Genomic DNA, 13,554 nt, shown 5'->3' on the forward strand with positions numbered 1-13,554 from the left:
CAATAAAGCCTCTGTAAAAGCTGTGTTCCTCGTGGTAGACTATGTTCTTTGTTGGGAAATGTATTTGAGGTTTATGAGTGTAGATGTGGTACCAACAGAGGATCCCATTCCTTTGTAGCAAATCCTCAAATCAGGGGAAATAGGGGTTGTCTGTTGTGGAAAGGAGAATTGACTAAGGTCAAGAAATCATAATGCTTTGCTCTCTGTGAGACTAATAGAGCATGAAGTGTCTGTGCTCAAATCCAGGGAACATTTGGGTACTTTCCTCAATTCCATTTTCCAAACTTTGGGGTATTAGGACACTGAGGATAGAGTAAGGAATCCTGGGTTCCAGAATTGATTGTGATTTACTAGAGCTATTAGGCCAAGGTTGACTGACTCTAATTGCTTTATACCTCCTCTGACTCAGTTTCCTCATCTATTAAATGAGGGAGATAATTGTGAACTGACTTATTTCATAGGATAAGGAGGAGAATGCTATCTAAACTATGAAACTCAATGCAAATGGGAGCAATGCCAGCAATTGATGACCTCTTCCCTGAAATACATTGGTATTAACCAAACCTTTATATGGGATACACTATGTGCTAACCACTATTGTTAAGAACTTCACAAATATCTCATTTGATCTTTACAACAACCCTGGAAAAGGGGTGCTATTATTATCCTCAAACAGAGATTAAATGACTTGCCCAAGATTGTACATCCACCATAAGTCTGAAGTTCAATTTGAACTCAGATCTCTTCCACTCAGGCACCAGTATTCTCTATCTACTGCACCATCAGCTGCTTCTTCCAATGGGCAATATTGGTCTAAGTAGAGGCTGTTGTGAGATGTACTTTAATGATCCCATACCTGACTCATTTCCCTGTTTTGTGATATCTATAGTAAGCATCAGACTGTCATACAATTAAATCATTAACCTGTTCTGGGGGTGAAGTACCACATCTCATTCTGATAGGTAACCCATGAAAAGCCTACTCTTTTCTTTATTTCTAACATTCCTCACTAGCATCTATTCCTATCAGAGATGAACACATGCTCAACAGATATTAAGAAATAAAATCTATAGCAGAAGTTCTGAACTTTTGCATGATGAAGCCCTTTGGCAGTTTAGTGAAGCCTATGGCCCTTTCTCAGAATAAAATAAAAAACATGAGATTTCAAAGGAAAATGGTTACATGGAAATAGTTATCAAATATTTATAAAAATTTAAAAATGAGTTTGTTTTTTAAAAACAAACTCACAGACCTCTAAGTTAATAACTGGAGGTAGAACATAACTCCTTAAACTTTTCCATTTGAAACCTTTTTTCCCCTGAGAAATTTTTATGTGACCTGGGGTATGCAGGTATATTAACAAAAATCATCATTCTGTAAATTCCATTACAAGATCCCCATATGGGATAGTGACCCACAGTTCAAGGAGCTATGATCCAGAGGATGCCTCAAATGATCAAAAATATAAATTAACTCTGATCTCTGTGCTTCAAGTTGCATCATTTTGTTCTTTCTTTTTCCTTCATGAGCCCCCAGCCACAGAATTCAAGAATTTATAAGAATAATGCAGTTTTCTGCACTCCACCTTCCCTTGTACTTTACTGATACTTGGCAAACACTGACATTGCTTCCTCTTAAGTGTTCCCTTAGACTTGGCTTATATGCTACTTGTACTCCAGATAAAGAAAGGATCATTTCAAGTATCTTGCTATAGAGAATGTAGTTCAGGGAAATCCAGTGGTTATTTGACTGGGAAGATTTCCAGCCTGACATTAAGAGATGGCCTAAGGACATGAAAAGCTATTGTGATTTTATTAATTATTTGTGAAATAACATCAGCTTCTTAAAACGCAAGAGTTGAAACTGAATTTTAGTTTTGTCCCTGGTGCAAGGAAATCATTGAGCCTTTTAGACCTTTTGTTGTAGCGAGAGGATTCCATGGATACTTGAGAAGTACCTCAACTCCTCTATCCTGGCTCTAGGGAAATGAAGGAGGGGAAGAGTGGGTGTGGTTGAAAGGAGGTTTTAACCACAAGTAAAATGTAAAGGTCGAAATGGGTATAGTCAGTTTTGCAGTTCTTTGTGGGAATTTAAGAGAGTCTTTGGTGCCTTTGGGTGGAGCAGTAGTTAAGGCATATGGCTTTCAATCAGGAGGACCTGAATTCAAACCTGTTCTCTGACATTTGCTAGCTGCGTGACCCTGGCCAAGTCACTTAACCCAGTTGGTCTCAGTTTCCTCATCTGTAAAATGAGCCAGAGAAGGAAATAGCAAAGTGTGTATTTTTGAAAAAAATTATAATTCTTTTATATTATTTACATTTTCATTTCCTTAGTGTGATAAATAAAAAATAATATTAATCCTTTATGATTGGATTCAAGGATGATATATATGCTATATATATATATATATATATGTATATATATATATATATATATATATATCACCTAATACAAAGAAATCAGAGATAAATCGTATAATTAACAATCCAGCTATAATGAAACAAACACTAGAATTTGCAAGAAATCCAGCAATGATGCAGGAAATGATAAAAAATCATGATAGAATCTTGAGTAATTTTGAAAGGATACTACATAGATATAGTGTTTTGAGGCTTATGCATACTGATATTCAGGAACCAATGTTGAATGCAGCTCAGGAACAGCTTAAAGAAGATTGTTTATATTACACTTAAATGATTAATTTTGGTGATTTTTTTCTTTAACAATCCAAACCATGTTATTCTAACCTATTCAAATGACCTTATCTTTGTCACAGTTAAAGATGTGAAGAAGTGTTGGTGACATGGCAATTTAGACACCAAGGAATTGCCTGTAGACCCTTTATGTTCCATTATGTGAAGTACCATGTATGCCCGTCATTGGGTAGATCTGAATCAGAGTGACCAGGATCATGGGGAAAAGTCAAATCAGAAGAATTCAGTCCAGGAATAACCTTTAACATCTTTGTTTCTGTATACTCTGAGAAGCTGATGCAGGGGGATCTTTCAGAAGTACAAATCCAAAACATGTTTGGTGTGATTTCACATATATAGCTTATGGCAAATTGCTTACCTTTCCTGGGAAGAAGGGGAAGGAGAAAGAGAAAGGGAGGAAGAGAACTTGAAATTTGTAAAAACTAAAGCTAAAAATTAAAATGTTAAAATTTGCATTTACATTCAACTTGGAAAAAAATTAAAAATCATTTTTAAAATAAGAAAAAAAAAACCAAAACCATCCTGGGAATGTCTAGGCAATTTTAAAATTCACCTTAATCTAGGCTGATTCCATAACCAAGATCTAAATTTTTTTTATACTTTGGGTAGAGCTCTTTCTTACTTCTTCTTCAGCTTTAGACCAACTTATCTGTGCCAAAGAAAATTCTTCCTTCTTTTTCTAAGGCTTAGCAAAATGCAAGGTAGGGGGAATTGATAGTAATTTATATGAATTGGTATTTTTACTACATTCATAAAAATGGTTAAAAAAACATTTTGAGTTAATTTTTTATTTAATGATACTACAGCATTACTATACCAACCTTATTTATGTGACATACAACTTTGGGAGATTTAAACTAAACAAAGAGGCAACTAAGTGGCTAAGTAAATAGAGTAATAAACTCTAGAATAAAAGTAAATCAGAGAGTCCTGATCAACTGTGAGCCATAACTGATGTACTCACTCATTCATGCCAGACACTTTAAAAAATTGAGACTTCCTTCTGTTCTATGGCCATAGAGTTACACCTAAAGATTATCAGATTAGGAGTGTAGTTATTCACAATGAATTTTCCATTCCTACAAACCCATGAAGGAAGAAGGTATATTTGACAGAGTAGTTCCCTATGAAGCTTATTCATTTGATTCTAAGAGCTGCTAGAATAATTCAAATATTGGGCATTCAAGAGAAAATTAGTAAGCTTTCTGATCTTTATGGTCATCCATTTCCACTGTATAAAAAAATTGAGATTTGGACGCAGATAAATCAAATAAGATTCTTTTCACAAAGAATAGTGAGTACACTTTCCAGATAAACATATGGTTTCAAAATATTTGTTCTGTAATAGCTATGACCAAAGTCACCAACTAGGTGATCAGATTAAGTACCAATTGCCTTTAAACTAGATCATCTTCATACCAGAAAGCATCATTAAGCTGCAGAGCCTTTGGCTACAAATAAAAACTAAAGGGCTGCAAATGTGCAAAAATGTTTGTGGCAGCCATTTTTGTTATGACAAGGAACTAGAAACTGAGTGGATGCCCATCAGTTGAGGAATGGCTGAATAAGTTTATATATATATATATATATATATATATATATATATATATATATATATATATATATATATATATATATATATATATATATATATATATATATAGATATAGATATATAGATATATAGATATAGATATATATAGATATATATATATATATATCTTTACATATATATATCTTTATATATATATATCTTTATATATATATATATATATCTTTATATATATATATCTTTACATATATATATCTTTATATATATATATCTTTATATATATATATCTTTATATATATATATATCTTTATATATATATATATATATATATATATATATATATATATATATATATATATATATATATATATATATATATATATATATAAAACTGTAATGGAATATTACTATTCTATAAGAAACAATCATCAAGATTGTTGAGGTTAGGAAGGACCCCCAAACGATTGGAGTCATAGACCAGTGTTGTGAGGTGCCTCAAAAAATCTGTAGGCTTGAACCCATATCCAAGACAAGGGGCAAAGTTCATTGTAATTGTAATGCCAATTGAAACAGGCTAAGTAAGTTCCAAAATAATTTAGCAAAGGACCCAAGAGAAAAGAGATAAAGTTATAGGAAAAAGTTGATCAGTTACTTATTTCCTAATTTTATTGCTTACAAGGAAATTTGAGGGGTGATCTATTCACTTTTGTCTCAGGGACCCACAGATTATCTATCTGATAGTCATAATTGTTTCTAGGACAATTCTAAGACCAGAAGACTTTGAAATTATTGACAGACATATTGTTAGAACAACAGCATTCTTAGGTCAGAGAGCCTCAGGATCTCTAATATATCTTCCCTAAAATTTGAGGGGAAAATTATTATTATATTCCTAGGCCAGGGGACTTTTATAATCATTGACAAACAGATTGCCAGAACAATAGCACTCCAAGGTTTGGGGGTAGGACTTCAAGACCACAGATTGAAAACCAGAAGACTTTAGAATCATTGACAATTTATTAGAAGTACCCCAAGGTCAGGGAGACCTCCACACTACTGTCTTCCCTAGAAGCTATTATGCTTCATTTTCCCTCTCAAGCAGTCTGCACCTCAAATTCCTTTGGGACATAGGGACAGAGATCTCTTCTTCTGGAGCTGCTTCAGGCTAATAAGGGGTGTGGAGCTGTCCTTCTCTAGTGGGGTCCAGACTGATTTGAAGATGGCAGCAGCAGCATTCAGAAGGGTGCTAAGTGTCAGAATCAGTTAGCTCATGATATTCAGGGTGAACAAATAGTTGGAAGTACATAGCTTAGAGTCTGGAGGAAACAAATCTTGTAAGTAAGTTAAAAAATGTAGGGGCCAAATAGGAACAAAAAAGAATAAATAAAAGTGAAGTTAGTATGGAGATTACTAGGGACAGTAATCAGGAGACCCACCTAGAGGAAGACTTGGGAGCGGGGAGGGTAAAGGAGGCCATCAGGAATGTCTCACATCCAGACATAATATTTAAAAGGCATTAAGCATTGAGGATTAAGCATTAAGAGGATGACATGCGGAGTAGAGATAATAATCTTAATTGTTAATAATTACTATTAATATAGTGTAATAAAATATTAATAAATATTATTAGTAATAAATTAATTAAATCTTCCCTTACAAGGGAAGGCTTTTACCCAATTAGTAAAGATGACAACAAAAACCAAGAGTAGTCTGAAGCCCCAGAAAGGGGCACATGTGTAAAATCCATCTGCCAGTCCTTCACTGGGTATGTACCTCTTCTCTGGATGGGCCTCAGGAGCAGGGGGTGTTTTAAAGCCCTTTCAGGATTTACTTGAGCAGAACTGGGCAGGCCTGACAAACCTATTTTCATTGTTTCTCCTTGTTTGTAACCAGTGAAAAATAGGTTTCACAAGGGATTGGAGAGCTTTCCCAAGTGCAGAGCTTGGTGTAGGTGATAGAGAAATTTCAGTTGGCTGGTTCAGGGATTAGAAGTTGGCCTGAAGTGTTTGAAAGCACCCAAAAGGAGAAAGGAGGTACTCCTTTCCTTTAGCAAAGAGCCTGTTTCTAGGAGCTACATGGGAATGTAGGAGTTGGGGAATTAAAGGTGCCACGGGCAGGGGCAAAAGGGCAGCAGTACGGGCAGTTGAGTCTGCAAACCTGTTTCCCTTAGTCTGAAGTGAATCCCACTTCTAATATCCTTTACAAAACATAACAGAAACCTCTCTAAGTCCATAGTCAGTTTGCCATAAATGTTTTGCTGTCAAAATTCTCTTTTCTTCCCCTGAGCATGCAAAACATGTTGGAGTCAGTATAGACATCCACTCACATTCCTTTCCCCAATTCTAAATCCCTGGTGAGGGCAAAAACACTCTGCACCTATAGGGAGATTAGAACCTCCAATGGTTGGTGTAGGGTAAGCTTAGAGGCTTTCTCAATTAGCTAGGAGGCAAAGAAGCATCCAGTTTCTTTGAGAAGTAAACAAGGTGTCTGGATGGGCTTCCAGAGACTGAGCCGAGACTCCTAGAACCTGGCCCGCCTTCCATCAATATATAGTGGGAAAGGCTTTAGGGCTAAGGTAGAGGCAAGAGGTCAGTTCAGCTTTCAGGATCTTAACAGCCTTGGCTTGATCAGGGCCCCCATTCGAGGGGAATTGTGTCAGGGCCTGGACTAGAATCATAGGGAGGCTTGGCAATAACCCAAGTTAGGTATAAAAGTCAGCCATGCCCAGGAAAGTACACAGCTGTTTCTTAGAGAAAGGTTCAGACGACAATAAGGGTGCTGGGCTCATGGCTTCTACTGACCATTTGCTCTGATTATAGAAATTTTCTGTAAGAGGAAAAAGCAGAGACATGATTATAATAGCATCAAAACAGGTCCTTCAGGCTTTAGCCTGAGAGCATACACATGACAGGATAAAACATCCTTATTTCTGTTTAATAACCAATCATTTAGTAACAATTCCACCTTCCAGTCAGATTCAGGAATAATCAGATGAGAAACAAAGAAACAGAACTGGGAAACGAGTCAGAAGAATCCCACCTCAAGCAGAAGCTAAGATTGTCCTCCCAACTCTTACCCAGATAGACATCCACCAGTGACAGCTCAGAAAGGCATTCCTCTGAATAACTCAAGGCATGGTGGGTTACTGACTTAATGATCCAGCAATCAAATTCAAAACCCAAAAGAATACCAGTTACATTCCCAAGAGGTTTTATCTCTAATAGCAGATTCTACTAATCACAGCTTAAGGCTAGATACATTACTTTAAAAGTTTACCAGGTCTTAGACACATAGGAGATTTTGTTTAACATGTTTTATATGTTTAAATTTATCCTCGTGCAAAGGATCGATCATTAAACAACCTTATAGATTCATAGTAAGCATATTCCTCAGGGCTGATGACCTTGCTTTCCCTGATGATTTCAAGAAAACTGTCAAGCTTACACATTTAGAGAATTTGACAGAGACCCCAGGATAGGAGCTGAGTTTGCTGTTGTCTGCCCCAATTATTTTTAATGTTTGCTTGGGCTGTGCTTCTTGATACCTCCCCTACTCCATGAAGGGGGAAAAGGTGTTGCACACCTCATACTTGGAGGTGAACTGATAACGCTTTCACCTCATCCCTCTTGTTCCACACACACACACACACACACACACACACACAGTAATTACCAATTTTAGGTTTAACATAATGACTATAACTCCAAATAACTTAGTTAACAATTTTAGAATTTTCCTAAAAGCCAAATAGTCTTAGCTGTAATTTCTATTCCCTTAAATAAGTCCATGGGCGATTATTAGTACTGTTGCTCCTACAAAGCTAAGGGGGAATTGCATGAGGGCAGCAATAATTACTAAACCTATCTGGCTTATAGAAGAGGAAGCGATGAGAGATTTAAGGTCTGTTTGTTGCAGGCAAATAGAACTTGTCATAATTATACCTCATAGTGAGAGGATTATAAATGGGTAATATAAGTTTCCCTTTTGTTTTAGGGAGAAAACAAGACAATTCTTAAAACTGAGATAGAACATATTTTAAAATTCATTTAACTTTAGTTAATGAGATTCCCTAAATTCTGATTAAATGTTCTAGACAAATTGAATTGCCATTTGGTTATTTTCCAATTCATGTAAATCATTTCTTTTTTTGTGAGCCAGGAAAAGAGTTAAGGTGCCAGTTTTTATTGATAAGGTCCTCAAAAGTCTGACTCAATAACTCAAAAGCAGGTTGTTTATTGCCAGAGTCTTTAAAGTAGTAGCAAACTGCTTTTCTGTTTTCCTTAAGTTCCCAAACTCTTAAAACTTCTGTTAACACTATCAGTACAAATAGGTTATAATTTACATATCCCTTTAGTGGGTTTTAATTAGAGTTCTTTTAAAACTGCTTTTATTATCATATCTCAAATTACAAATTTCACTGAATTGTTCTTCCTTCTATGCATTATCCTCCTAGTCCTGAAGAGGCCTTAATTTAGTTGAATTGCTTCCAAATTACTTTACATACACATAGAAATTATTTATTTCAACACTGACATTATATGCATCTAAAAACCCATGAAGTTGTCAAATATGAAGCAATTCTATCCAATAAAGCAGCTAACATTCATATAGCATGTTTTATGCTAAGAACTTTTGCTATCATGTGATCTTCACAACAATAATCATTATTATTTCTCTTTACAAATCAGAAAACTGGGCAGAGATAAAATAATCTGCCATGAAGTACACAGCTGACACATATCCCAACTGAAACAGAGAATGGTGGGCTTGCCAAATGCAGAGCCTGATGGCTTTCTCACCTCACACAGCCAGGCTGGCTGCTGCCAGGGGAACCTGGATTCTTCCCAGGCAGTTGCTGGACAGAACCTGCTGAAGGCTGGTGTGACTGATGCCAGGATCTCCCTTTGATGATAGTTTCAGGTGCCAGGGCTCAGGGAATGCTGGCCATCGAGCCTGACCCCAACTCCATCCCTGGTCCCCAGGCAGGGTTAGGGAGGTATTTGGGCAAGGTTATGCAGGGTCCTCCACAGCTATTGCTGCTTCCCTTATTTCTACAGGTCAGGCAGAATTTGAGTTTCCCTAGAGTTCTTTAGCATTCTCTTTTCTTTTTTTCTGGGTCATTAATCATTTTATTAATTATGCCTAACAAATAATTATTAAAAGGATGGTCATGTAGCCATCTCTTGTAAAGGTCTGAAACTTTTTTTTTTAATTTTATAATTATAACAGTTTTGACAGTACATATACATCGATAATTTTTTACGATATTATCCCTTGCACTCACTTCTATTCTGAATTTTCCCCTCCTTCCCTCCACCCCCTTTCCTAGATGACAGGCAGTCCCATACATGTTAAAGGTGTTATAGTATATGTGTGCAGAACCGAATTTTTTGTTTCACAGGAAGAATTGGATTCAGAAGGTAAAAATAACCCGGGAAGAAAAAACAAAAATGCAAACAGTTTATACTCATTTCCCAGTGTTCCTTCTCTGGTTGTAGCTGATTCTGTCTATCATTGATCAATTGGATCTGAATTAGATCTGAGTTAGATCTTCTCTTTATCGAAGATATCCACTTCCATCAGAGTACATCCTCATACAGTATTGTTGTTGAAGTGTATAATGATTTTCTGGTTCTGCTCATTTCACTCAGCATCAGTTGATGTAAGTCTCTCCAAGCCTCTCTGTATTCATCCTGCTGGTCATTTCTTATACCACAATTTACCCAACCATTCTCCAACTGATGGACATCCATTCATCTTCCAGTTTCTAGCCACTACGAAAAGAGCTGCCACAAACATTTTGGCACATACAGGTCCCTTTCCCTTCTTTAGTATTTCTTTGGGATATAATCCCAATAGCAGCAATGCTGGGTCAAAGGGTATGCACAGTTTGACAACTTTTTGGGCATAGTTCCAAATTGCTCTCCAGAATGGCTGGATTCTTTCACAACTCCACCAGCAATTTATTAGTGTCCCAGTTTTCCCACATCCCCTCCAACATTCATCATTATTTGTTCCTGTCATCTTAGCCAATCTGACAGGTGTGTAGTGGTATCTCAGAATTGTCTTAATTTGCATTTCTCTGATCAGTAGTGATTTGGAACACTCTTTCATATGAGTGGATATAGTTTCAATTTTATTATCTGAGAATTGTCTGTTCATAACCTTTGACCATTTATCAATTGGAGAATGGTTTGATTTCTTATAAATTAGGGTCAGTTCTCTATATATTTTGGAAATGAGACCTTTGTCAGAACCTTTAACTTTAAAAATATTTTCCCAATTTGTTACTTCCCTTCTAATCTTGTTTGCATTAGTATTGTTTGTACAGAAACTTTTTAGTTTGATGTAATCAAAATCTTCTCTTTTGTGATCAATAATGATCTCTAGTTCTCCTTTGGTCACAAATTCCTTCCTCCTCCACAGGTCTGAGAGGTAGACTATCCTCTGTTCCTCTAATCTATTTATGATCTCATTCTTTATGCCTAAATCAAGGACCCATTCCATGAGTTCAAACTCATTCCATGAGTTCAGATCTGGTCTCAGACATTTAACACTTCCTGGCTATATGACCCTGGGCAAATCACTTCACCCCAATTGCCTCAGGGGAAAAAAAGAAGAAGAAAAAGAAAAAAGAAAAGAAAAGAAAAGAAAAAGAAAACAAAACAAAACAAAATTATATGTTGAGGTTTTAAAATAGCTCAGATGAAAGACAGAGAAAGGAAAAGAAAAAAGGGAAAGATATAATCAAATGAATACAGAATTCAAAAGAATAGCAATGAAACATAAAAGTTTTCTTAAATGAGCTTTGCAAAGAAAATTTTAAAAAGCAATAGAAAGAGAAATGCAAGAGATCTCTTCAAGAAAATGAGAAGTGTCAAGAGAATGTTTGATGCCAAAATGTGTACGATAAAAGACAAAAAATAATAGGGATTTAATAGCAGAAGGCATTAAAGAGTAACGAGCATATACAGAATAGCTATACAAGGAAGATCTTAACATCACTGATAATCACAATGGTGGGATTACTGGTCAAAAGACAACATCCTGAAGAATGAAATCAAGTGGGCCTTATGAAGGACAGTTAACAGTAAGGCTAGAGGAGGTGACAGAATGCCAGCTGAGCTATTTAAAACCCTAGGGAATGATGATATTAAAGTCCTGGTGTCAATATTCCAGCAAATCTGAAAAATTCTGCAGTAGCCACTGGATTCAAAAAGAGCAAAAAAGAGACAGAAAAACAAAATAAGAGAGACAGAGAAGAAGTGTGAGAGAGAGAAAGAAAAAGGATAGCATCAAGACTGAGATACAGATGTGGCTTATGACAGATGGAATGGAAAATGATCACAATGGCTGGTCAAATTCAACATCATGTCAGCTTTATGCAACTATCCCAACCAGAGGGAATTAAATAACTGTCAGAAGGGCAGGAAGTACTGATGGAAAGAAGGGGATGAAGGTTTGAGAGGGCTCAAGGATTCACTCACACAGGACAGGGTAATTTATTTTGTATATATGTATATGGACACATACATGAATAAATATCTATACCCCTATAACTATGCATACATACATATGTGTGTAGGCACACACTTATGTATATGTGTAGATATATCCCCACATACATTTTCTACCCTCCCTGAGGAAAGGCAAAATGTCGTCATGGACAGAATATATATATATATAAAATGGGTCTGATCCCATACTTTTGCATCAGAGTTAAATTAAGCTCATTCAATGGACTCATTTTCAGTTGAACTGACAGTGTCATCTTGCAGTTTCAGGGATAGGTACTGCACAGAGAGTGAAAAACAACAAACTAAAAAGAATTGGGCAGTTGATATAACGGAAGTCCTTGAACCCAGAATATCACTGTTGAAAGAGTAGAGAACAGAATCCAGAGCTGTTACATTCTTAGATTATAGACCAGAGTATTGAACTATTAAAGACAGAATAGAAATCATCAGTACTCTAAGAAATCTTAAATGAGAACACAAAACATTCAGAGGTGAAGATCTTATAGCACAGAATTCTAAAACTGAAAAATTCTTTAGCGATTAACCTTTCCTTGTATAGCTGGCCAGCGGTCTTCGGAGTGTAAATGACTTCCTTAAGGTCATAGGGTAAGTCAGTGTCCAAACTGCAGGCTGGAACCCTGATCCACATACTTCCCAACCAACCTTCTTTCACCTGCAGTCTAATTCAGAAGTCAGGTCAGAGTATGCAGGTTGGCAAATGAAAATAAAATGAAGGTGAAAACAGAGAAAAGTCCATAAAGACAAAAGGACTTTTCTTAATAGTTGGGAAAAGGAAGAGCAGGAAGAATAATTAAACAAGGAGAAGACTGTAGGTACTTCTGGTTTTTCCCAAGCCCTTCCCCAACACATATACACTAACCAAATAGACTTGTGAAATTACACAATTCCTCTTCAATAATGTTTTCACAAGGATAGATGTGGCCCATCAGTAAATTTGTGTGACATCCCGTACATCACTTTTATGGAAGAATGGGAGTAGAGAAAAAGAAGTTCATTGTATGAGCAGTTTCCAAGACATTTTACCTTAAGCTTCTCCACAACCTGCCCCACCCCAGGAGACTGACAGAAATCTAACAAAAGGGTCAAAAACAGTTCTCTTGGGGAAGTACTCATGATTTGGATCTATTTGCTTTATTTCCTTGAACTAAAATTCAAGACTCTGAGCAACAGAGCAACATTGTTTGCCAGCTAAAGGTCAGGAAAAGGAGAGAAAAGAAGAAATCTGGGGGTAATAAAAAGAGGGGAAACAGTTGGATGCCAGTGATATGACATTGCCTGAGCAGACCTGAAGGGTCTCACCACCTTCCCTTGCTCTCCAGGCCCAGAGACTCATAAGATTCATACTGTTAAAAGAGGAAGGGGCCCGAAATATCATCAACTCCAACCTACTCATTATACAGAAGACAAATTAAGACCCTAAAATGAGAAATAATTTGGTCATGCAAGGTCAAACACATATGAACCCAGTATCCTGACTCGAAATCTAGGCTGAATTCATTACTTATACTATAAAACCTAGAAACTACTTCCAAATGTCTGGGAATAATCTATCAGGACCCAGAATAGGGATCTTAGCAGGGGAAGAAGGAATGAGCTTAATTCTTTATTGCCCCTATACCTTCTCTTCCATACGGTGAAGGTGTGGATGTAAGTATTATTACACAACCAGGAACATTTTTTAGTTGACTTCAGATAATCCCTATGTAAAAGTCATCCTTTGACTAAGGGGAAACTTTAGAGGTTTCAGGAAG

The sequence above is a fragment of the Sminthopsis crassicaudata genome, chromosome 1, assembly GCF_048593235.1.
Source record: "Sminthopsis crassicaudata isolate SCR6 chromosome 1, ASM4859323v1, whole genome shotgun sequence".
Lineage (NCBI taxonomy): Eukaryota > Metazoa > Chordata > Mammalia > Dasyuromorphia > Dasyuridae > Sminthopsis > Sminthopsis crassicaudata.